We start from the raw sequence: 25,083 nt of genomic DNA, 5'->3' as shown, positions 1-25,083 counted from the left end.
GACTTTCTTCATGAAAGTTGAGATGAAAATAGCCACTACGTACTACTATACTGAGAAATAACATAAGATCAGTATACTGGGTATTGAAACCAGGAATATTATGCTTCTGAGCCCTATCACTGACTATTTTAATATTTTATTTTTATTTTGAAATGGGGTCTCACTAAGTCGATAAGGGTATTGCTAAATTTTTGAGGCTGTCCCCAAATCAGTATCCTTCTCTCTTAGCCTCCCAGGTTCTGGGGTATATGCCTATACAACCTAATCCAATTTATTTAAATTTATTTAAACCTAATCCAATATCACATTAAATTGTAATTTATTACACTTGATTTTGTTATTCCTTCCAATTATTGACTTCCATTTCTATAAGATGACACCACTTCTTAAAATTCTGAGATTTGCGTGTATTTTATATGACATAAATGCTTTCTTACTCTTAGATATTAAGTTTGATCTTGTGATATGCTTTGACTAATGAAATGGTAATTTGTGGCCTATCACAAATTGTTTCCAGTAAAATTTCAGTGAAATTTTGTACCAAAATAGAAAAATGAAATTCTAAAGCACATATAAGATAGTAAAGACTCTAAATAGAATAAGAAATCTTGACAAAAAAAATCTGGAGACACCATCCATTCTGATTTCAAAATATATTAAAAAACTATAGTAATTAAAATATTTTGTACTGGCATAAAAAATATACAGACCAATGAAATAGACTCTAGAAGTAAACCCTTTTCCAGAGGTGCCAAGAATACACAAGGGAAAAGAATGGATTCATTAACAAATGTTATTAGAAAATCTAGATAGTCACATTCAAAATAAATTAGGGTTTTAGCTTACATCATTGATATAAATCAATTCAAAATATATAAAAGCTTAAACATAAGAACAGAAACTGTTAAATCACAAGAAGAAGCACAGAAAAACAACTAGTTGAGACTGGTCTTAGCAATAATTCATTAGATGTAGTAAAAAAAAAAAGTATAAAAACAAAAAGTAAGGTGGGGCTACTTCAAACCAAAAGCTTCTGCACAGTGAAGAAAGAAATCAATATGGTGAAAAGGCAACTACTAAAATGGGAGAATATTTGAAAACCATTTTCATAATGAGGTAATATTCAAAATATCCATATCTCAGTAGATAATTAAGAAGCCAATTAAAAATGGACAAAAAGCTGTGTGTGGCGATATACTTTTGTCATTCCAGTACTTGGAAAACTGAGATAGGAATATTGCAGAATCGTGGCTACCCTCTGCAACTTGGTGAGACCCTGTTTCAAAATAAAATAATATTTGAGCCGGGCGTGGTGGCACACACTTGTAATCCCCGTGCTTGGTAGGCGGAGACAGGAGAATTGTGCAGGTTCGAAGCCAGCCTCTCTGGCTTAAGAGACCCTGTTTCCAAATAAAAAAGTATAAAATAGGTCTGGGAGTGTAGCTCGAAGATAGAAGGGTTTCCAGGAACCCCAGTACCAACAAAAAATAAAATATAAAATATAAAATAAAATAATATTTGAGATATTATTTTAATATTTGAGATAGCATGCCTTGAGTTCACACACACACACACACACACACACACACACACACACACAGAAACAACACAACATGAACAATATATTTGAATATCCCTCCTTCAGAGCAGTATTAAAAATGCTCAATGTTATTCATCTCCAGAAAAATGAAAATAAAGATCATAGCAATAGATCATGTTATACCTGTTATGATGGCCATTATCAAAAGAAAAAATAAAAGATAGCAAGTGTGTTTGTGAGAGTGAAAAAACATAGAGACCTTTCTACACTAATGGTAGAAATTTAAAGTGATATAGCTACTATGGAAAAATAGTATAATGTTCTTCAAAACTTTGAAAGAAAAATTATTATTTAAGATAAATCTTGTGCACAGAGCTCATAATTTTGTAATCCATTCATCTATTTGATAGACAACATGGTTCATTCCATAGTTTGGTCATTGTGAACTGGGCAGCTATGAACATAGATACACAGGCATTTCTTTTATAGTTTAGTTTTCATTCTTTTGGATAGATACTTAGAAGTGATATTGCTGTATCATATTGTATGTTCATTTCCATTCTTCTGAGGACCCTCTGTATTGTTTTCCAGAGTGTTTGCACTAATTTGCAATCTCACCAACAGTGTATTAGAGTTCCCAATTTTCCACATCCTCGCCAACATTTTTGTGTGTGTGTGTGGTACTGGAGATAAAACCAAGGAGCATTCTACCTCCAAGCTACACCCCCAACCCTATTTTTTTTTCTTTACTATCTTGAAACAGGGTCTCACTGAGTTGTAAAGGACCTCACTAAGTAGCTGAGACTGTCCTTGAACTAAGATCCTCCCATGCCAGCTTTTCAAATGCTGGGATTACAAGCAGTGCCACCATGACCAGCTGTTGTTTGTGTTTTGAATGATTGTCATACTAGTTGGAGTTAGGTGAAATCTCAGGGTAGTTTTAATTTGCTTCTCTCTGATTGCTAATAATCTTGAACACTTTTCATATATTTATTAGCCATTTGAAATTTTTCTTTTGTGAAGGGTCTATTTGAGGAGAAATGGGTGGAATTGGAGAACATTATGCTAAGTGAGATTAGTCAGTCACAAAAAATAAAAAATCGGATGTTCTCCCTAATATGCAGAAGCTAGGGAGAAAAAAAGGTCATAAGAAGAACTCTAGATTAATAAGGAGAAACCATAGAGGAGCAAATAAGAAGACCTAAACGAGGGGGGTGGACAGAAGAAAAGAGGGAAATTCCCTAATGTACACTCAAACATAGCAAAGTCAATCAATAAGCCAAACATGAGAAGGAGAGAGAGGGGAAGAAATGGGGTAGGAACTGGGGAACTAAATGAGTCATGTGTACATGTATGCCTCTTCCATCTTGTACCCCATTAAGATATATGACTAAAATGCACCAAGAAAATTTAAAAATATATACAATAAATACAATAAGGCTTATTTCTTCTCCTCCTCCTCCTCCTCCTCCTCCTCCTCCTCCTCCTCCTCCTCCTCCTCTTCCTCCCTCTTCTCCTTGTGGTACTAGAGAGAGAACCAAAACCATTCTGCCCTAGGGCTACACTGCAGCCCTATTTTACTTTTTATTGGGAAATAGGGTCTTTCTAAGTTGCTGCGAGCCTCATTAAATACCGGAGGCTGACTTTTAAACTTCAGTGCTCCTGTCTCAGTCAATGCTCCTGTCTGACCAAGTACTGGGGTAAGAGATTATGTGTCACCATGCTTGTATTGCTTATCCAATTTCTATAATAAATAAGGAAGTAATATTTACTTTATATATTATGAGGTACTTTGTTTTATCTAAGGGTCTCAATCTCAAGATTATTCCTTCTATCTACAAGGTAATATTTACAAAAGAAAATCTTAAGACAGAACAATATATTATTCAATCTCAAATTTAACACTGGATTGATAAGGACGTACATTTTTACGTATAAAACCTTTCATTTCCTTTCAGTGTGCAAATTTTCAGTAGAAGACAAATGTTTATAAAGATTTTCAAGGCTGAATGAGGACACCAGATTAGAGATTTATAAACAACATTGAAGAATAAAGGACAGTGACTTTTCTTATAGCGAATAAGGATTTCTATGCTAATTTAGCAGATAGTCACCTACAGGCCAGTGGTTTAAAAATGGCTATTTCTATAATTTTGAAACAGAGATTTAGAAAATGCTTTTTCTAAAATGTGCTGACTTTTCAATAAGGCCTGCAGATGTCTCATGAGTAACTAATAGCAGGATAAATGCTCAGCTTTCATTTGACTTGATCTACTCCAAGGTTGCTTCTTCTAAAATAAACTTTCTTGCTTAGCATAATGTCCTCCAGTTCCATCTATTTCCCTGAAAATGATGTAATTGTGTTTTTTATGGCTGAGTAAAATTTCATTGTGTACATATCCCAGAGAGATTAGTCAGTCACAAAAAATAAGAAATCGGATGCTTTCCCTAATATGTGAAAGCTAAGGAGAAATGGGTCATAGGAGGAACTCTAGATGAAAAAGGAAATCCTATAGAGGAGCAAACAAGACAACCTAAATGAGGGATGGGAGGGGGGAAGAAAGAAATTCTCTAAAGCACACAATATACTTAAACATATTGAAGTCAACCACTAAGCCAAGCAAGGGAAGGAGGGATGGGGAGGGAATGGGGTGGGAATTGAATAGGGCTAAATGGGCGACGTGTACATGTATGTCCACACAAGTGTTTTACCCCATTATGATGGATGAATATAATGCACCAATAAAAATAAAAAATAAATAAAATAAATAAAAAATAAACTCTCTTTCTCTCATTACTATCCATTAAGTAAGTCCACTGGAAAATTTATCCCAGTACTTACCTCCCACTTCCATTCCAAAAGTCAGTTATTAATTATATATTCTAAAATAACTCCTAAGTCACTCTTCATTACCCCTACTATCAAATCAGTTAAAAATGCTAAAGTTTTTGGATAGTGTATATGACAGTTTTCTGTCGGTCTGCGCTTTACAGTTTCAAAGTCATTCTCAACTCAGCAGAAACAATTCTCTCTAAAATGCAAATTTGATAATTAGATTATTATACATGGAACAATGGTTGTCTGACACTTTTAAGATGAAGGTGATGCCCTGCACAATCTGATGGTAGCTCATCCTGTTCCTGCCTTCCTCGGATCATTCCAAACCCTTCGCAGGGTTCAGCTGAGGCTCCACGCTTTCATCTCTCCTAGGCTTTGCACATCTCATTCAAATTATCTTTGTCTTTTTCTTACTTTAGTGCATTATTCTGGCTCTGGTTTAATATCTTTTCTTCAGGGAATCTATCACTGTCTTTGAAGTCTAGACTATGCTTCTTTATACTTCTCATAAAATATTTCAGTGTCTTATTGGTTAAAATTACAACGGTTTCTCTCCTGATACAGAAATTAGTACATGAAGTCAGTGAAAGTTTGTAAGTTAAGTTAATGTATATGCATACAATTAATTTCAGAATTGTAATGTTTGTTACTTTTATGAGCTTTAGGAATTCTTTATCAGATTAATTTCTTTTTTAATTTTCATGGCTATTTCACAGAATCCTTTGTTTTAAATATGCCTACCAACTCTACATCGTGCCTGAAGCAAGTTGAGAAAATGAGTTTTTTTCCTACTTTGAATTCTTAAAGGATGACTTCTTAAGACTGTAACTATTTTTTCTCAATATCTATTCTAATCATTTTAAAAGTAAAGTGTTAGAAAATTTAAGGGAATATTATTTCTAGTTGCACCAAACATGAACTGTAGAAGAATTTCAAACTTAATTTGTTAAATATAAATAAAATAGTTTCATATTGATAGAAGAAATAATTAAACTTTTCTACTCTCTGAACCACATCATCAAAGTCAGCTGAAAATCTTGGCTAAAAATGCCTTTTTCAATGAAGATTGGAAAGGTATGTGTCAGAATGATTAAATTGCCTACTCAATTTCATTTCATTGCTCTTTTTTCAGAATAAGAAATTTAAGAAATAATGTAAGTTATGTATGATATATATGTCAAATATTCAGAAACTTGAGTATTGTGTCTTATCATGATCCTGTGATGTAACAGTCTCATGCTTAATTTTAAGTTTTAGCTTTAAATTGGATAAGTATTATTAATTATAGGTTAATTATAGAATTCATTACATAAATAATTTTGCTTGTTTCATTATTTTCTCAAACTTATTGCTTTGATATTTAAAAAGCTATTTTAACTGAATAATTTATTACAATGTTTGTTGTAAACCTAGGTTTCTTTGTGTACCTCCTTTCCAAATATAAATAAAGATTATCAAATAATTGCCACTGATATCATAGCCAGAAAATACTGGAAATTTTAAGTTGCTAATCAAGTAGCAGTTGAAGGATTGTTCATCAATTACCTTTCAAAAATTATTGCTAACAAAGAAATGTTATGTAGTTATGATTTTGAGGTATGTATGATAGAGGAGTCTATTAGGTACTGAAAGTTGAGATGTAGAAGAAAACCAAAACGAGAAATAATAAAATTGTTTAAAAATGCATCATCATTATTATTATTATTATTATTATTATTATTATTATTATTGTACTTTTCTCCTCTGTGAACCACATTATCAAAGTTAGCTGAAAATCTTAGCTAAAAATACCTTTTCCAATGAAGATTGGAAAGGTATATTTCAGAATGATAAAATTACCTGCTCAATTTTATTTTAATACTCTTTGTTCAGAATAAGAAATTTAAGAAATAGTGTAAGTTATATATGATAGGTATATAAAATATTCAGGAGCTTGAATATTGTGTTTTATCATGATTCTGGTAAATACCTTTGATGTTACAGTCTCATGCTTAATTTGAAGTCTATTAGAAACCAAGGGGCATTCTGCCTCTGAACTACACCCAGAGACCTATTGTTTTATTTTTTATTTTGAAATGGGGTCTCACTAATTAGCTGAGGCTGTCCAGGAACCTCTATCCTCCTGTCTCAGACTCCCAAGTGCTGGTATTACAAACATGCGCCACCATACCTGGCTGAAAGTGCATTTTAAATTGATTGGAGTGAGTCACTGATGAGCAATTATCCTTGCTAAAGTAGAATGTGTATCATGAAAATATGTGATAAAAATTCGTTTTTAATAATAATGTTTTATATTTAATAAAAACTGTAATAAAATTCAATTGAGTGAGTTATATTTTTATTACAGTATGAAAAGGGATTCCCAAATTAATGATAATGTGTAGGGGTCATCCCCTCTATAAACCTCAAAACAAAATGAGGCCTGTAAAGATATGATTGTCGTAGTGAAAATATTTCAGTAAACCTATAAAAGGAATTCTCTGAAAAAGAAGAGGAAGGCTAATTATACAGAGCAGTTCAGATAAGTAGTCATGGAGATTATTAAATCCACGTTGGAAGAGGATTTGAGGTTAGTAGCAAAGTTAGAACGAGGTTATTGACAGATTTAGAAGCTGATACTAATCCTCCAGAAAACAAGGACAAAGCCAAATTTAAAATGAAGATGAGTGTAAGCCATGAGTGTTGAATGACAAGTTATTAGTTCTGACTAGATCATTCCCCAATTATTTACTAAATACCTATGATGTACCAAACTCTATTCCTATTAACAATTTTATGTCATCACTAAAGAGACCTTCTTATAGAATATAGTATGTAGTAGAGCTAAGATAAATGATAAAAAAAATTATTTCAAAAATGAAAAATTCATAAAAACCTCAAATTTGAGAACGAAAGTAGGATAAATAATATATATTTCCTGGGTGGCTACTCTTGCTTGGTTATGCAGGCAAGAGCTCCCTGTGCCAGTGAGCTACACATGGTGCAGGTTTACTTTGCCATTATCTTTTAGGTAACTGCGTCACCGCCTCCTTTTCCTCTTTTACCATCTTTCTAAATCATTATATATCACATTAATACATATACACACTGATGGAGAAAGCAGCACTATCAGAGAAATTATAAATATGAGGGAAGATAATCTAGGTGAATTTTTAGTTTACCATAAAGTAACTTCTAGCCTATAAGTTATTGTCTGACCTATATGCATTCCATTCCCAGTGTGACAATAGGAGCTGACTAGCAATGGGGCTTTGCAGGAAAAAAACATGAAAACATGAAATCATGAGTGTGGATACGCTTTGAATAATCCACAGAATAAATGGAAATGTTAAAAAGCAAATAAAGAAACATTTATTTGTAAATCAGCATTTGTGTACATGTCTAAAGCACATAAAAACTAAGAAAATATCATCAGAAACATATAGGAATTTAAACTGGTATCCTTGCCATTATATTACAAAGGAAGATATACCTTGCAAAATAATAAGTGGTTATACAGAAAATTATATTAATGGAAAAATTTCTGCTTGTGTCACATAATAATGGATAATAATAATAAGTAAAATATAAGTAAACATATATGCATATAAAATCATTAATTTAAAACATATAGGTAGATTAGCAGAGTACTTTGTACACATAGATCAGCTCATTCTTCTTTTCTACTGAAGAATTCTATAGCTCTCCTACTGCCTGAAGCTCTGAAGCAGCTACCAGTGGAAGACTTAAGAAGCTATATAGTAAAAGGGTAGTATGTTTTTCCATCTCATTTACAGATGAAAATTATTCAATGACTGAATAATGGTCAATATAAACAGAAGTGTCTTATAAAAAACTGGAAGCTTTTTAAAGATAACAATGCATGCTTTGATATTTTGGTGTAAGGGCATGCTTCCAATTTGGTGTAAGGGTAATGCTATAGATAATATGGAAGAAAGAATGTTGGCATGTAGTTCTCAGGCTTACTATTTCAAGACATTTCTGTGAGAGTGATTCATTTTAATTAATTTTGTTTTGGTGGGTATCTCTTTTTAACAAATATATATATATATATACATACATACATACATACATACATACATACATAAGAAATTATCTAGAAAAGGACTAGTGAAAAATAAGGAATACTATGTAATTATGAATGTCATATTCTGAGAAAGGTTTACACATGTTTATATCTTTTGGGGTATAAATAGAAATATATGTATGTAAAGTCTATTAAGAATTACAAACTGGCAACCACCTACATTTCTAATTCAGAATTAATTTCTGTTTTGATGTTAAGAATTAAGGATCACCAATAAAACATTTAAAAATAATTAAGGATGTGTGACAAAACTTTGCGACAATCTGGACAATGGACAGATTATCACAACTTTGTAAACTGATTTTTATCATTATTCTATATTTTATTTTTCAAGAAAAATAACTGTAAAGATGCTGGAGGGATAGAACACCTGAGCTCAGTCAGGAGAAGACTCTCAGAAATATCTACAGAATCTACACATGAACTCCACAGATATAAAAACAAACATAAAAGTACCTGCTTTTAAGATTTTGTTTTCTATTTATACTTTTCCATGCTGGTGATTAAACTCAGGGCCTCATGCATGCTAATCAAATGCTACGTCATTAAGGCATACTGCAAGCCACAGCACGTTTTCAGGAATGAGGATATGAGAAAGAAAATATGCACTATATTATCACCTTTGTCATGGGACTCTTAAAAATAGTCTTTTGTTTATTTGTTTGTTTGTTTGTTTAGCAGTCCTATTAACGTACGAGCCCTGTGATTCCCTGTTCTGCATGGATCTCTCAGTGAGAATTTCCACTCAATTAAGAGACTGAGCAGAAAATTGTGGTATTTATCCAATTAAAGATATATTTTTAAAAAGTTTAAAATAGTCCTAAGGATACATGAATGAAAGATCGTCCAATACATGAAGACAAAAGGAATAATCACAAAGAATAGATGGAATACCTGAGATAAAAAAAACATTGACAGGAGATAAGATGGGAGAAAACACAGAGCAAAATAAATAATCCATACATGACCATTCTTGTCATCTGAAGCTTTAAAATGTAATAATAATGTAAACTACTTCAAACTATCTCTATAACCACCAAGCTCTCTTGTCTGTATGATTACATTAACATTCCAATTATTCTCTGTGTTGAAAGAATATTTTCTTTTTTTCAGTCAGTTCTAACCGGTAGATAGTATTCCTTTTACACACATGCTTGCAGCAATCTTAAGTCATTTTCAATGAACTCAGTGCCTCTCAGCTCAACACAGGAAATTTCTAACTTTTTTCAATGCCCTATATGTTTTGTCCCGTTTATCTCTTGCTTTCTTTGCTCTATTCAATTGCTTATCTATATCATATTAATTTAGAAAGTGAGGATCAATGAATCCTAGGTGGGAGAGCATGCCACCTCATTTCTTAAAAATCTCCCTCAACTCATTTTGCTTAGCCACATAGACTTTTCATAAAATCTTAGTAGCATTTTTTACAACAATTTTAAACATAAAATGAATATATCACTTTTCTTGATGAGGTCTCTATTATCACATTAAATTGAAGCTCACATTTATACTGTACCTTGTCTACTTTCATTTTGGATAGTATTATCTTCTAAAATCTTCTAACTTCTTTGCATGTTTTGTTTGTTTATCATTTATTCTTATCTCTGTTATTAGAATGTGAGTTTCAATGTGATAATATTAAAAAATATATGTTTTTACACCCAAAGGTTCAAAATGGTCTGACTTCTGAAAGCTTATATTAAGTTAGTTCATACAAAACATATTTATATAATTTCACTCAGCTCTATGTGCTATAACTATTTCCATATAATTTTCCTAAATAAACTCATGATTCTGCTACATTTCTGTGTTTTCTTTGGTACAGGTAATTTCTTCTCTATCTCATTATAATTAAAGAACTAAGGCTGGGTGTGGTGGCCCACGCTTGTAATCCCTCCCGCTTGGGAGGCGGAGACAGGAGGATCGCAGGTTTGAAGCCAGCACGCTGGTTTTAAGAGACCCTGTTTCCAAATAAAAATGTATAAAAATAGGTCTGGGAGTGTAGCCCGGAGGTAGAAGGGTTTCCGGGAACCCCAGTACCATAAAAAAAAAAACCCAAAAAACTAAGAATCAATTATTTCTGGGTTCTGGGTGGGGGAGAATGCCCCTTGTCTTTCCTCTAAACTACTTAATACACCTGAAAATATTTAGTGAGAATGTTAAACTATATTAAACTTTTACTCTAATTTAAATTCATTTAGATAATTAAAAAAAATTAAATAATTTTCTAAATAATTAAAAAATAAATAATTTTAAAAATAATTTAAAAAATTAGGTTATTTTAAAAATAGTTATTTTCTACAAAGTGACTGATGGTAAATTGGTATTTGCCATTCAAATAATTTATCAGTTTCACTTTTACTTAAAAAATTAGGTTACTTAAAAATTAGGTTTACTTAAAAAATTAGGTTATTTTAAAAATAGTTATTTTCTACAAAGTGACTGATGGTAAATTGGTATTTGCCATTCAAATAATTTATCAGTTTCACTTTTACTTGTTCCTCATAAATATCTAAAATTATAATGTCATATTTTGAAAAAAAATTAGAGGTGAAAATACTAACATATTTCATTGTTACACATTATATACATATATGAAATTATCACGTAGTATTCTATAAATATGAAAAATTAAAATTATAATAAATTAATTTAAAAGAGTAAAAATAAATATTTCAGGGTGAGAATCTACTACCTCTTCTAACCCATGACCCGTTGAAAGCTTATATTGCCTTTATTTGCTTTCATTTAATCTTATAGACAGGGCAATTCTTTTCTTTTAATTTCTTTTCTTTTTGTAATATCTCATAATACTTTATCAATCATACACACTAGAGTATGTGTGCCTTTAGCCACTTTAAGATAACTTACCAAATACTATATATATTCGGAGAGAGGGCTAATATCCAGATTATATAAAGAGCTCAAAAGACTCTATACTAGCAATTCAACCCAATTAAAAAATAGGCAACTGAATTAAATAGACACTTCACAAAAAAAGAGATACAAATGGCTAATAGATTCATAAAAAATGTTCAGCATCATTAGCCATCAGGGAGATACCGTCAAAACTATACTGAGATTTCATCTTCCAATCAGAATGGCAAACATAAAGAAGTCAATAACAAATGCTAGTGAGGATGTGAGGTAATAGGAACTCTATACACTCTTGTTGGGAGTGCAAACTACTTCAGCCACTATGGAGATTAGTGTGGAGATTCCTTAGAAAACGGAATGAATCCGTCATATGATCTGGATATACCACTCCTGGGTAACTTTTCAAAGGGGTTGAAATCAGAGAACTACAGTAACATATGCATACCCATGTTCCTAGCAGCACAATTTGCAACAGCCAAAATATGGAACCTACCTAGGCCTCAATCAACAGATGAATGGACTGCAAAATTTGGAAAACACACACAATGGAATTCTACTCAGCAATAAAAAAGAATAAAATCATGTCATTCACAACAAGATGGAAAGACCTGGAGAACCTTATGTTAAGTGATATTAGCCAAACACAGAAACAGAAGGGACATATGTTTTCTCCAATATGATCAAACTAGGGAGTATTAGGGATACCAGAGGGAGTCTAGATAATGAAGGTAAAACCTTGGCAAAGCCAGAATGGAAGGTTAGGGGCGGAAGAAGCCTGAGGTTAATTAATGAAAAAGCCACATTCAAATATGTATATAAGTTTGAATATAACATTTTTAACCTGGAGGTTAAAATTGCATTACTAGCAGGGAGGAAATAGGGGACACAGGGAGGGGGGAGGAGCACAAGTACTGTGTGAATATATACCATTGTCAACATGATCTGAATTATTATGTGAGACTATAGTGCACCAATAAAAACAATATTCTCTTTGACTTCTATGTTGGTCAGTTTGACTATTATGTGGCATAGTGAACCTTTTCTCTCTTCTTGTCTAAAGGCAGTTTTATAAGTTTTCTGTAACTGTGTATTGGCCTAGTTTACTGTTTGAAAAATTTTCTGATATAACTTCATTGAAAAGATCGTTGATCCCTTTGGTTTCACCTTCTATGCCTATTAGCGATCTTATAAAAATATTTAATCATTTTTACTGAAAATATCTTCAGTATTTTCAAATTTATTTTTATTACTTTACTGCTTTTTAGCTCTTTTTATTTATAACCTATTTCATATATATATATATATATATATATGGTACTGTGGTTCCTGGAAGCCCTTCTACCTCTGGGCTACACTCCCAGACCTATTTTTGATACTTTTTTATTTGGAAACAGGGTCTCTTAAGCCAGTGCAGCTGGCTTCGAACCTGCATGACTCTCCTGTCTCTGCCTCCCAAGTGCGGGGATAACAAGTATGCACCACCATGCCCTCCAAAATATTTTTAAATTACATATATTTTTATACATTTTTGGTATAAATTTTTTTTCAAAATAAGAATCAATTTATTCAACTTTTTATTTAAACAAAGTTACCATTATTTTCTAGTAAATATAATAAATTTTAAGACATATTCCAAAAATAAGATATCAATTAAAATAATTTTTAAAATATACTGCACATAAAAATACAGACTTTTATGTTCTAATCAGAAATAAAATTGTAAATTATTATCAACTGTTATAAACTTTTGGGAAACTGTACCAAAGTGTCTGTAAACTGTGATCAACATGAAAACTATTTTATGCAGTCATTCAAAGGGAAAAATAAAAGGAATACATGGTTAGTCCCAGGTGTCTAAAGTTTTAACCTAAACTGTACTTTTCAAATTGTGTGTATGTGTGTGTGTGTGTGTGTGTGTGTGTGAGAGAGAGAGAGAGAGAGAGAGAGAGAGAGAGAGAGAGAGAGAGAAGTACTGAAGTTTGAACTTAGGGGCATTCTACCTCCAAACTATACCCCCAGCCCCTATTTTTATTTTTTATTTTGAAACAGGGTCTCACTGAATTGCAAAGGGCCTCACTAAAGTAGTTGAGGCTGTCCTCGAACTCTTGTCTCAGCCTCCAAAATGCTGGGATTAAAAGCATGTGCCACCATACCTGGCCCTATTTTACATTATTATTTTGAAACAGGATTCCCACTAAGTTACCACAGCTGGCCTCAAACCTGAAATCCCCTATCTCAGCCTCTCCAAAACTGGGATTCCAGGCTTGCAACACCACAGCTAAGAAGGCTCCAATTTAGTAGCCTGTCGACTTTGATTTTAATATGTAGATGAGCTTTTTGTTTCTCTACAAGTTAAACTATGCCACAATTTAAGTATTAGTAGGTAAAAATTAATTTGTTTTTCTTAACAAATAGGACCTGCCTCTTTTTTCCTGATCTCTGAAAAGCAGGTTGAAGTCAAAGAAGTGCTGGTTTCAGTTTCAGAAAATCCTGTATCCATTAAGATTGCAGAGTTAAAGTAGAATGTCACCCTGACACATAAACCAATGTCATTGTAACACTGTGGGGTAATCAATAAAGAAAACTTGTGCTCTGTCAATGCCACACTGCAGAAGTTGGTTGTTTGTCCTTTTGGTCTATCACCTGATGAAGTTTTGCAATACTCAAAAGTGTGAAGATTGTATATGTCAGTGTCCATGATTAATAATTTTGTTCAGCTAATGAATGATTTTCTAATATTATACAATCTTCCAAACCTCAATACACCCTTGGAATTAAATGTGTGAGGAACATATGCTTTGGAGCTGCATTTGAATCTACGTATGTTTATACAATACTGATGGCTCTTAAGCCAACCTGTCTGAAATGTCTGGACAAATGGTTACTGAGACATATATATGTTTGACTTTAAGTGGACTTCAGGAGGAAATGGTGACTTCACAAAGCTCCTCTCACCAAATAATGAAAAACTTACAATTTAATTTTTAATGAGTCTAGAAGCCACTTGGAAAATGCCAAATAACTGGAAAAAGGTGAAGAAAGTTGGGATGAATGGTAGCCAGTAAGCCCCCTGAATAAATCTTCCGTCGCTTAGAAGAGGGATTATGTACAGACTCTAATCCGGGGCAATTTTGATAGACACAACAAATCTGTGATTTGGCTTAACATGCATATTTTACAGTGCAATTGGATGTCCAGTCTGACAGGATAGGAACAGGCCAGGCTGCAGTGGAAACCTTGGTGTCAGGTATGTCTAAGTATATACCACTAAAACCAAACAAGAATTTGAGATAAATCAGAGAGTGACAAAAAAAACAAAAGCTCCCTCCTGTTCTCATGCTGCACCTGAAATAATTTATGTACAAGAAGATGAAAAAATGGATCCAAGATGATTCAAAATATTTACTATATTGCATGTAGTTAGAAGTTAGTATAGAAATGCTTCCCAAAGGCTAAATATAAGAATTTTAAGAGCTAAAGATCATAGTCTATTTGAAAGATGAGGGGTCATTATAGCAAGGTTGTCTTCCAGATCTACCTATATTGCTGACTGTATCGATGACCAATCAAGGTAACCACTCAGCACTAGGTGGTGAAGCCAGCTGCCGAGCACACAGCATACCTTCTGAATTACTGTGTGTGTGTGTGTGCGTGTGTGTGTGTGCGCGCGCGCGCGCGTGTGTGTGTGTGTGTGTGTGCCTTGTTCCCATTTTATAGATCGCCATCTTGCGCTGTATCCTGCCTCACTTTAACAGTTCTTTAGAAATAAACTCATTTTTCCTTTTAAAAATGGGCTAAAATAAAAAAGAGATGTCTTGGTGTTTATGCACAACATAGTTTGTTAACTTTGAATTTCCAAAGCAAAATCACTTGGTTGAAACAGACTGTCTCTTAAGAAAGTACACAGAAAGCCAGGCGTGGTGGCGCACTTGGGAGGCGGAGACAGGAGGATCGCGCAGGTTCAAAGCCAGCCTCACTGGCTTAAGAGACCTTGTTTCTAAATAAAAATATAAAATAGGTCTGGGAGTGTAGTCCGGAGAAGGGTTTCCAGGAACCCGAGTGATTGAAATAAGATGCGGTGGGTCCCATCGGCGCACAGATATACGTGGGAGTCCAGTACAGATGATATGGATGCCTTTATTCATCAGAGTCGGCCACCCACCATCGCGGGCAGCTCCTTCCCCGCCGGCTCCTGGGGGCCCGCAGAAACCGGCGAGCAAAAGGGTGCGTGGCAGTCTGTCCCTCTGCGTGTCTCTGTGTGTCTCCCTGTCTGAGGTAGCTGCGGCTACCTTAAATCGAGGGGAGTGGTCTCCTCCGTGGGAACCAAGGAGCTCTGCCTCCCAATTTCCTGCCCTGCCCCCTGCTGGGCAGCGGCTCTGACCTTTCACCGAGTACCACCAAAAAAAAAAAAAAAAAAAGAAAAAGAAAAAGAAAAAGAAAAAAGAAAAAAAGAAAATACACAAAAGCCCAATTTTGAAATAATGATGGTTTTGTTAAAGGGCAGTAATTCCTTTCAGTTACCAGGTAGTAATCGCTTTCTTAGTTCTTCCTAGGAAAAAAATTCAAACATAAAGCATGAATAGGGGAATGTAAAAGGTTTATTTAGGGAAGTGGGGATCTAAACAAAGCTTGTCAGACAAAAAAGGGTCTAAAACCAGCCACTTTCTGGAGTGAAAAACTGCATGGAGTCTTCCATATGGAGAGCTTTACTTGATTTGGAAAACTTTCCCTCATGCATATGCATTTGAAGAGGTCACTATCTCTTTTGGTGCCATAGCTTAGTGCATCTGCCCTGTTCCTGCTATGTTAGAAACTTTTCCTGCTGATGCTTAAGTGAAACCCTGCAGGAGGTTATTCATGCAATTTTAATCCATGTTTTTAACAGCAGCTAGGCAGGGAGTCCTATATATCCATTCATGAGGGCCTGCTTACATTTTCCTCAGGTCCCTCAGAACCATTCTATATTGCCCACCATTTCTATCTGGCAAGCTAACAATTCCTAAGATTAGAAAGGGCAGTGCACACATCCTATTTCCCCTCTAATTTCTTAGCATAAATTCCATGCCAGAAACACTTGTACATTTGTGAAAATAAATGTTATCTTTCTTTAATAATTAATTTTAATCCATTAATATACTTTGATCACCCATCATTTAGTTTGGGGTAAATTTGATAAATGTACATTTTCTTTCTTTGTTCAGGGTGCTATATCAAAATATCACAACTACGTGGCTTTTCAAATATGGATGTATATTTATAAATATGTTAAAGTCAATCAGTAAGCCAATTATGAAGAGGAGGGAGGTAGGAGGGAATGGGATGGGAAGTGAGGGAGGGCTAAATGAGTCATGTGTGCATGTATGCCTCTGCCATCTTGGGCTTCCTAATTAAAGTGCTGGTAAATGTGATGTCTTATGGCTGTATTTTCACAGAAGAAAAGGCAACTGAAAAAGATCTCTAATGGCACATTTTACAATCACACCTATTTGTGTGAGCGCCATGTAATAAATTAATAACCTCCCCAAATGTATGCCACTTATTTTTTGGAGCTGGGGATTGAACCCAGGGGGAATACTAGCTTACAGCTATAACCCTAGCTGCATTTTGTTTATTTATTTTCTTTTGTTTTAAAACTGTGTCTTGCTATGTTGCTGAGGGCTTTACTAAGTTGCTGGGGATTACTTTGAACCTGAGATCTTCTGTTCTAGGCTTTCAAGCTTTGATATTATACCATGCCTAGAAGGAAGGTTCCTGCCATTTAAAACGACCATTTAAAAGGTTAAAATTAAGACATATTAATTTTGGCAGATTTGAACATTCAGTCCATGGTACATTTAAAAAAATCAAATATATAGATATATCCTATATTTATATAATGGCATAGTGTATCGTATATATCATATATGTATATACTTTGTTTAACGATCGCTTTTTCAATGTATCTTTTTCCAGTATTTTTCCCATTCTCTGAGTTGTCTCCTTACTCTCTTTATGGTATTTTTTGTGGTGTAGATGTTTGTTTGTTCTGATAAAGTCTATCCTTTAAATGATAGAATATATATCTATAGAAATATATGTTATGTACAATATATTCTATTTATATCTGTATATTCTAGTTTATATTTATTATACAACATATATTAGAATATATGTATATAACATAAATTAAAATATATATTAAAATAAATATAATATATTTTAAATATATTATATATAAACATATATATGTATATACATATATATACACACATATATATACATATATATATACACATATATAAACAAGTTGATGTTTGTAGCACAACTAAAGAGAAAATGCGAAGATATTTTATATGTCCCTGATGTTTTTGCACATACAATGGTCTCCACTATGAAAACCCGCCAGTACATTTCTTGCAATCAATAAGTTGACATCTGTACATCATTAAACAAAGTAGTCTGCATTATAGTTCACTTGGTGTTGTGCAGTCTATGGGTTTGGACAAATGTATAATGACATGTATCCACTATTATAATATTAAACAAAATAATTGCACTGCCCTAAAAGTCCTCTTTGCTCTGCATATTTACCTACCCTTCTTAACTCTAAACAACCACGGATCATTTTACTTTTTCATTAGTTTGTACATGGAAAAGAGCTTGGGAGAGGGTTTGGGAAGAGGGTAAAACAAACAAGCATACACACTATCACACACAAAAAAAGAACAGAAAACCAAAACAACCCCAACAACAAATTAATGCAACTGTACAAATAAGTGAATATTCAGCAGACTGGGCCTCTGCAGTCTCTCTCTGTGCAGATACCAAGAGCCACTGGCATGTTTCCTGCCGTAACTCTGGTTCTCTGAGTCTTTTCTCAATCTATGCAGATGACCGCTATCAATGGGGCTGAATCTAGTGTTAAACGCAAGTAACCCTCCACACTTTCCACTGAGTTGGAGTCTTGGTAGCCCCCTGCCTCCACAGGTAACATATGCCTCTGAGATCAAATTCAATGTAAGAGTCTCCGTTCTCCACAGTTAGGTCTGGGCTGGTCTGACTTCTCCCAGTTCACCAAGACTGGGTGGTCTATGGTGATCCCAGAGATCCTCCATTAGTCTTTTACTTTCCCAGAATTTTGGACATCATCCAATATGTTGTGCTTGGTAATAGGCATTTAAAGTCTTTTTCTATCATTTTATGACTTGATAGCACTTTATGTAGTACATAACATTGTCTTTTCCACTAAATTACTATTATTTGAACATACCAGTCACCTACTGGAGGACATCTTGGTCACTTCGAAGTCTTAGTACTATATATATTCAAGTGCTATATCCATGTAAATAATTTTTTTTATTAAACAATAATGTTTCTGGGCCAGATAGTGAGAATGTGCTCATTTTTTTTTTTTTTAGCAAACTATAAAACTGTTTTCCAAAGTGCCTGTGCTCATTTGCATTCATTGAAAAAATGTGTTAGAACTGCTCTTATTCTACACTGTGTCCAGCATCTGGTGTTCTTTGTGCTGTGGAATCTGGCAATTCTAATAGATTTTTAAGTGGCATCTCATTCTTGTATTAATTTGTGCTTCTTTAACAGTATGTAATATTGAGCTACTTTTCTCATGGTTATTTTCTTTCTTCATATCTTCTTGGGTGACATACCTGTTCAAGTCCTTTGGGCATTCTTTAGATTACACTGATCATATTCTTATTGTTGAGTTCTAATAGTTGTTTGTTTATTTTGGTTAACAACTTTTAATGTTCCCTCTTTAGCATTTTTCCATTTTTTGAGTTGTCTTCTCATTCTCTTTGTATCTTTTGCAGGGTAGAAAATTTTAATTTTTATAAAATTTTCTAGCCCTATCATTGAATTCTGTCATAGGATTTTTGTGCTGTACTAAAAAGCCAAAATTATACCAAATGTTATGTATATTTTCTTCTAGATTATTTTCCAGTATGTTAACTTTTGTAAGATGCTTCCAAAATGGTTTTCAATGAAGCTGTCCTATTTGAGAGTTCAAGTTGCCCTATATTTTTACTAGAAGTTAACATTTTTACTTCTTACATTTAAGTTTTTTTCTAATAAACATGTAATAGTATCATATTAAAGCTACAATTGGTGTTTTTCTTTTGACTAATGAAGTTGATTGTTTGTAAACATTAACATGTTTATTTCTTGGTTCCTCTGGCCATAAAAGCATATCCACTTTTGCTATATGAGGTCTCCCTAAAGTTGAGTCTCCCTTTGAAATCCTCTTTGGAACTGGCATTCTTCTCAATAATATACTAGAAGAAAAAGAAAACAAATACACAAACAGGATCTTATTCAAACTCTCTGGCAGTCTTAGAACTCTTTCTCTTGCCCTATGCTCAAAATTGAGTTTTTCTCCTAGAATATGCACTGCTCATTTTTGAAATTTGCTCCTTGTTGGTGGTAAAAAACGAAGAAAAGGAGAAACTGACATCAAACATTGACATCTATTTTTTCTCCATTCTGATACTTCTATTTAGTAGTCCTCAAGTAAATGGACTTAACAGCAATATTAGTCACTCACCATTCATTCTCCATTTAACTGGTAATTAGGGTGGCTCTATGTTAATTAGATTTAGCCAAAGAAAATATAAGATCTATATTTATGGCAGAAAGTAATTATGCAAATTATAATAACAGAGAACTTACCTATTGAAGTTAGACACCTAATATTTCAAGGAAATATAAAGTTATGGGCTTTATCTTTCATCACAATTACACTTCAAAAAGATATATTTTAAGTTGTGGAGAAAGACATTCTTGAGTCTTCAAAAGTCTAGTATCTCATTTGACTTTTTAAAAAAGATACATACTTTTAAAGAAGGCAAAAAATATAATTCGTCACCAGGTGTGGTAGTAGGTGGGGCAGATTCAAAGTGAAACAGAGGAGTCTCTTCTAATGGGGTTTTGAACAGTGGATTTAGACAAAGTCCAAGGACTAATGAATGGCATTTGAAATATAAAATTTTAGCCAGGCGTGGTGGCGCATGCTTGTCATCCCAGTAATCAGGAGGCTGAGACAGGAGGATCCTGGTTCATGGACAGCCTCAGCTACTTAGTTATTGCATATATGACCTTCAATTTTGCCCAGTATGTGATGGGGCATTTCATGTTTCTTTGGCTTGAGGAATCAAATGACTACTAGTTATAGGGCTCTTAATAAAGTTCCATTATTCTCTGGGTCCTGACCTTGTATGGCAAGGTCATACAAACCAGGAGATTTTGTAGTAGCTTCTGCAGAAAAGGCTAAATGTTAGCTCTATGAGACACCAGTTTTCTAAAATAAAATTAAATCTTTCCTGGGGATTATGATACAGTCTTTCTAAATAATATATAACAATAAAATAGTAATATTTATTGGTAAGCTTTGTGATATTTTTAAATTTATTCTTTCCAATAATCCTTAAATATTAAGCAGCATTTTTCTTATCTCTTCTTCATAGATACTGAAACTTTTAAAAATATTTAAAATGATGCTCAAAGTTCCACATTAAGAAATACCTACAAATAAATTTAAACTGAAATCTCACTTAAATTTAAGGCAATTTTCTTTTCTTTTTCTTTTTTTTTTTTCTTTTCTTTTCTTTTTTTTTTTTTTTTGCTGGTGATACTGGGATTCCTGGAAACCCTTCCTACCTCCGGGCTACACTCCTTGACCCATTTTATATTTTTATTTGGAAACAGGGTCTCTTAAGCCAGCACAGCTGGTTCCGAACCAGGGCAATCCTCCTGTCTCCACCTCCCAATCGCAGGGATTACAAGGTGCGCCAACATGCTGGGCTAAGGCAATTTTCTTCATAATATATATATATATATATATATATATATATATATATATATATATATATATATATATATATATATAATTCTTTATTATAACATCATTATAGAAACAATTTTATGTGCATTATGAATTATAGTTTCATTAAATCATAAATATTAACGTGAAATTATATTTCTACTCATAGTTTTTGTTTCAAATTTGCAAACACATAAGTAAAGTATAATCTGTCTTACAAGTGAATTTTTACCATCTTAATTTGTTCCTGTGTGTGTGTGTGTGTGTGTGTGTGTGTGTGTGTGTGGTGTACTGAGGATTGAATCCAGGGGCATTCTATCATTAAGCTGCATCCCCAGCCCCATTTTTTAAATTTTTTTATTTTGAAACAGGGTCTCACTAAGTTACAGAGGGCTTCACTAAAGTACCTGAGGCTTGGCTGTAAACCTGTGGTACTCCTGTCTCAGCCTCCCAAGTACTCGGATTACAAATGTGTGCCACCAAGCCTGGCAATTTGTTTCTTTTTTAAAAAAGATTCCAAAATTGGTCAATTTTGTGGAAAATCAGAGTTTATATTGTAACAAAGCAAAGACCTCAAACCTTTGTTTCTCTAACCAAACACCTAGGTAGCACTAATCAGTATCATTACAAAGATAAAATCATTGATTTCTCTTTTACATAACGAATATTAGGCTTAAATTAATAGTATTTCACATTCATTTTCCTCTTCCTCTTTTCTTTTTCCAGAACTTATTTTATATCAAATACAAAAACAATTATTTTGAATATTCTGGTTTTCTATGGTTTTGGTATTCTAAAATCATTAAAGTACATTAAAATAGTGCTACTCATGTTATAGTAGAAATATTTTTAAAGTATTTCAGAAAGAATTTGACTCTACAAAGCATTGAAAAATATATTAATACAATTTTGATCATATTTATAACAATATAATTTGTCTTTTAAGCTAGCTAATTTTTACATATAAGTGACATTTATTAAGTACTTTCTATTATCAATCATATCATAAATGATACTTTTATTTTTATATTAAATTCTAATGAAACAATTATTTGGAAAACACTATTAATTATTTACCAGAATATCATATATGTGAATTTAAGAGAGGTAATGCTAATCACCCAACATTATATAGCTACAAATTATCAAAGAAATAAATTAGATTAATATTTACCTGAAACTAAAATTTAACTTTAAATTAAACATTACCTTGCACTAACTTGCAGACATTTGGAATCATCATAATTTCATTTTGTCTGACCTACTTCATGATTTCTATGTGTTAAATCCTTTTTCAAGGTGCTAGAAAAGCCATACAATTTTTCTAAGTTGTATAAAAAATAATACTCATCAAGTTCTTTCTTACAATCTCCAAACGTCAGTTACTCGATGCATGAAATCTTGGTAGTTTCACTGGCCTTCATTTCTTGTTGACAATAATTACTGATATCTGTGAAGAAAAATATTTATATTGAATAAAAACTTGACCAATACATAATTTTGGTTTCTTCTTAACAATAATATTTCTTTGGCATCAGTAGAACACTAGTACAGGTGACCTTCATATTGGAGTAAAAACGAAAAATGATTAGGAAAGTGTTAGGAGATCGAAAGTATTGGCTTGTGAAGCCAACCAAATTTAAACTTTACGTCTGAACATGACATATGCTAGAGATTGCTTCGGACAGTACTTCTCAACCTCAGACCCATTAGCTAATTAACCACAAAATGCCCAAACTATGTTCTAGGGCTTCACAGCAAACTCACATAGACACTAAAAAATAGTTTCAAGTTTTATTGAAACACAGTAAAACCTTTTGACACTATATTTTTCAATGTTATTTATAGCTACTTATTGCTTTATTGTATTTTATTTTTTAATTTACATGTAATAGTCGCACTTATTTATGGAGTGTGTCAATTTAATAGTTGCACATATTTATGGAGTAAAGTGTGTCAATTAAATATGTATGCTCAATGCATAATAGTAAAATAAGGGTAAATACAATTACCTTTTAAAGCTATCCATTTTGTCCTGAATCATCAAAGAACAAATTTACTGAGAAGTTTTAGGCTTTATAAATCATGACAACTTGGTACCTCTACTGAAATAATTCTAATACATATTGAAAAAAATTGAAAACAATTTATAGTTAAATAGTTTTGATGTGTGTGTGTGTGTGTGTGTGTGTGTGTGTGTGTGTGTGGTACTGGAGGTGGAACCCAGGGGCTTTTCTCCCAGGCTATACTCCCAGACTTATTTTATTTTATACTTTATTTGGAAACAGGGTCTCACTAAGTTGCTGAGAGACCCACTAAACTGCTGAGGCTAGCTTCGAACCTGTGTGATCCTGTCTCAGCCTCCCAAGCACTGGGATTACAAGCGTGCGCCACCACGCCCGGCAAAATTCTTTTGAATTTTTAAGAGGAATATTATGGTTTATAAAAATAAAATTTCTTGCTGGGTGTGGTGGCGCACGTTTGTAATCCCTGAGCTTGGGAGGCAGAGACAGGAGGATCGTGCAGATTCTAAGCCAGCCACGCTGGTTTAAGAGATCCTGTTTCCAAATAAAAATATAAAATAGGTCTGGGAGTATAGCCCAGAGGTAGAAGGGCTTCCATGAACCCCAGTAGCACTAATAATAATAATAATAATAATAATAATAATAATACCAAATTTCTTTAGTATACTGGAAACATCTTATTGGATAAGAAATATAGATAGCTTTCCTCAGAGGAAAACATATTACTTTAAACCACTTTGGGGTATCCATTCAACACTTTAGGCTTATAATGTAATAACTTATTAAAATATGGTTTTTGATGCTTGAACAAAGCCTCCCCTGGAATCAATGTTCTTAATTCAATTAAATTAGGAGTATACTTATTGCCCCAACAATTAAATGGTCCCATTATTAAAAGTATTAAAACATCTATTATATACTTTACTAACATAATTTGCTTCCATTTTATTTTTATACTTATTTTGAATTATGAGTATTCATATATCAAAACCATAATTGTGCTTAAGTATATATAAATTAATAAATTTATATTTACCTTATGCATTTCATCGTCTTCTCATTTGAAAAAAAAATCAATGAATATAAGACATTTCAGACACAGAACCTAAGCAGCCAACCTAGGTAGGATAATCTCATTTATATAATTTCCCCTATAAAATGTTTTCCCTAATGCATAATCTGAAAATTCTATTTTCTAAAATGGAGATTGTCCTTAGTGTACAGCTCTCATTGATTGGATTTCCAGCGGCAATACTTCTCTGCATGATGTTGAGACAGATAGATTTAGTGTGACTTTATCGTGTTCACTTTCTTCTACTTCCAACTAAGATGATTACATGTAGAGTTATTCTAGCTTCCCTTAGAAAGAAAACCCATATTTCAGTAAATAAAAATTTAAAAAAGCTTTAAGCTCTAGAGGGAAATCAATCTATCATTCACTATGAAAAACTGGATAAGTAATTTTATCATTTATGAAATATTCCTGTTAATATTAATATTTCACCTTTAATTGGTTCCTCTGGACATTCATTCAATCAACTCAACATTTTCAGCTCTACTATGAACATAACTGTGATACTCAAAAGTTTCAGAGTATAACTGTTAAAAGTGCAGACAGGAAATTATGGTCATTAAATCTCATACAGATTCAGCTACTTTTGAAAGTATTTTGACATTCTATAAATATATTAAGGAATCATTGACATAAAAATTGTATGTTAAGTTAAACTGTATTATTATTTTTTAGGAAAGCATTCATCTTTGACAGGAATTAGTTTCAAAGGAAATTTTCTGATAGGATTTAGGATACTTGTAAATATATCTGTGCTGCACAATTTATCTGGAATTTTTAGGGTATATTCCCTCTGAACTTTTAATTTCACTATTAAAATTACAGGTCTT

This window comes from Muscardinus avellanarius (assembly GCF_963383645.1).
Source record: "Muscardinus avellanarius genome assembly, chromosome: 5".
In the NCBI taxonomy this organism is placed as follows: Eukaryota; Metazoa; Chordata; class Mammalia; order Rodentia; family Gliridae; genus Muscardinus; species Muscardinus avellanarius.
This window is presented reverse-complemented; position numbering follows the sequence as displayed.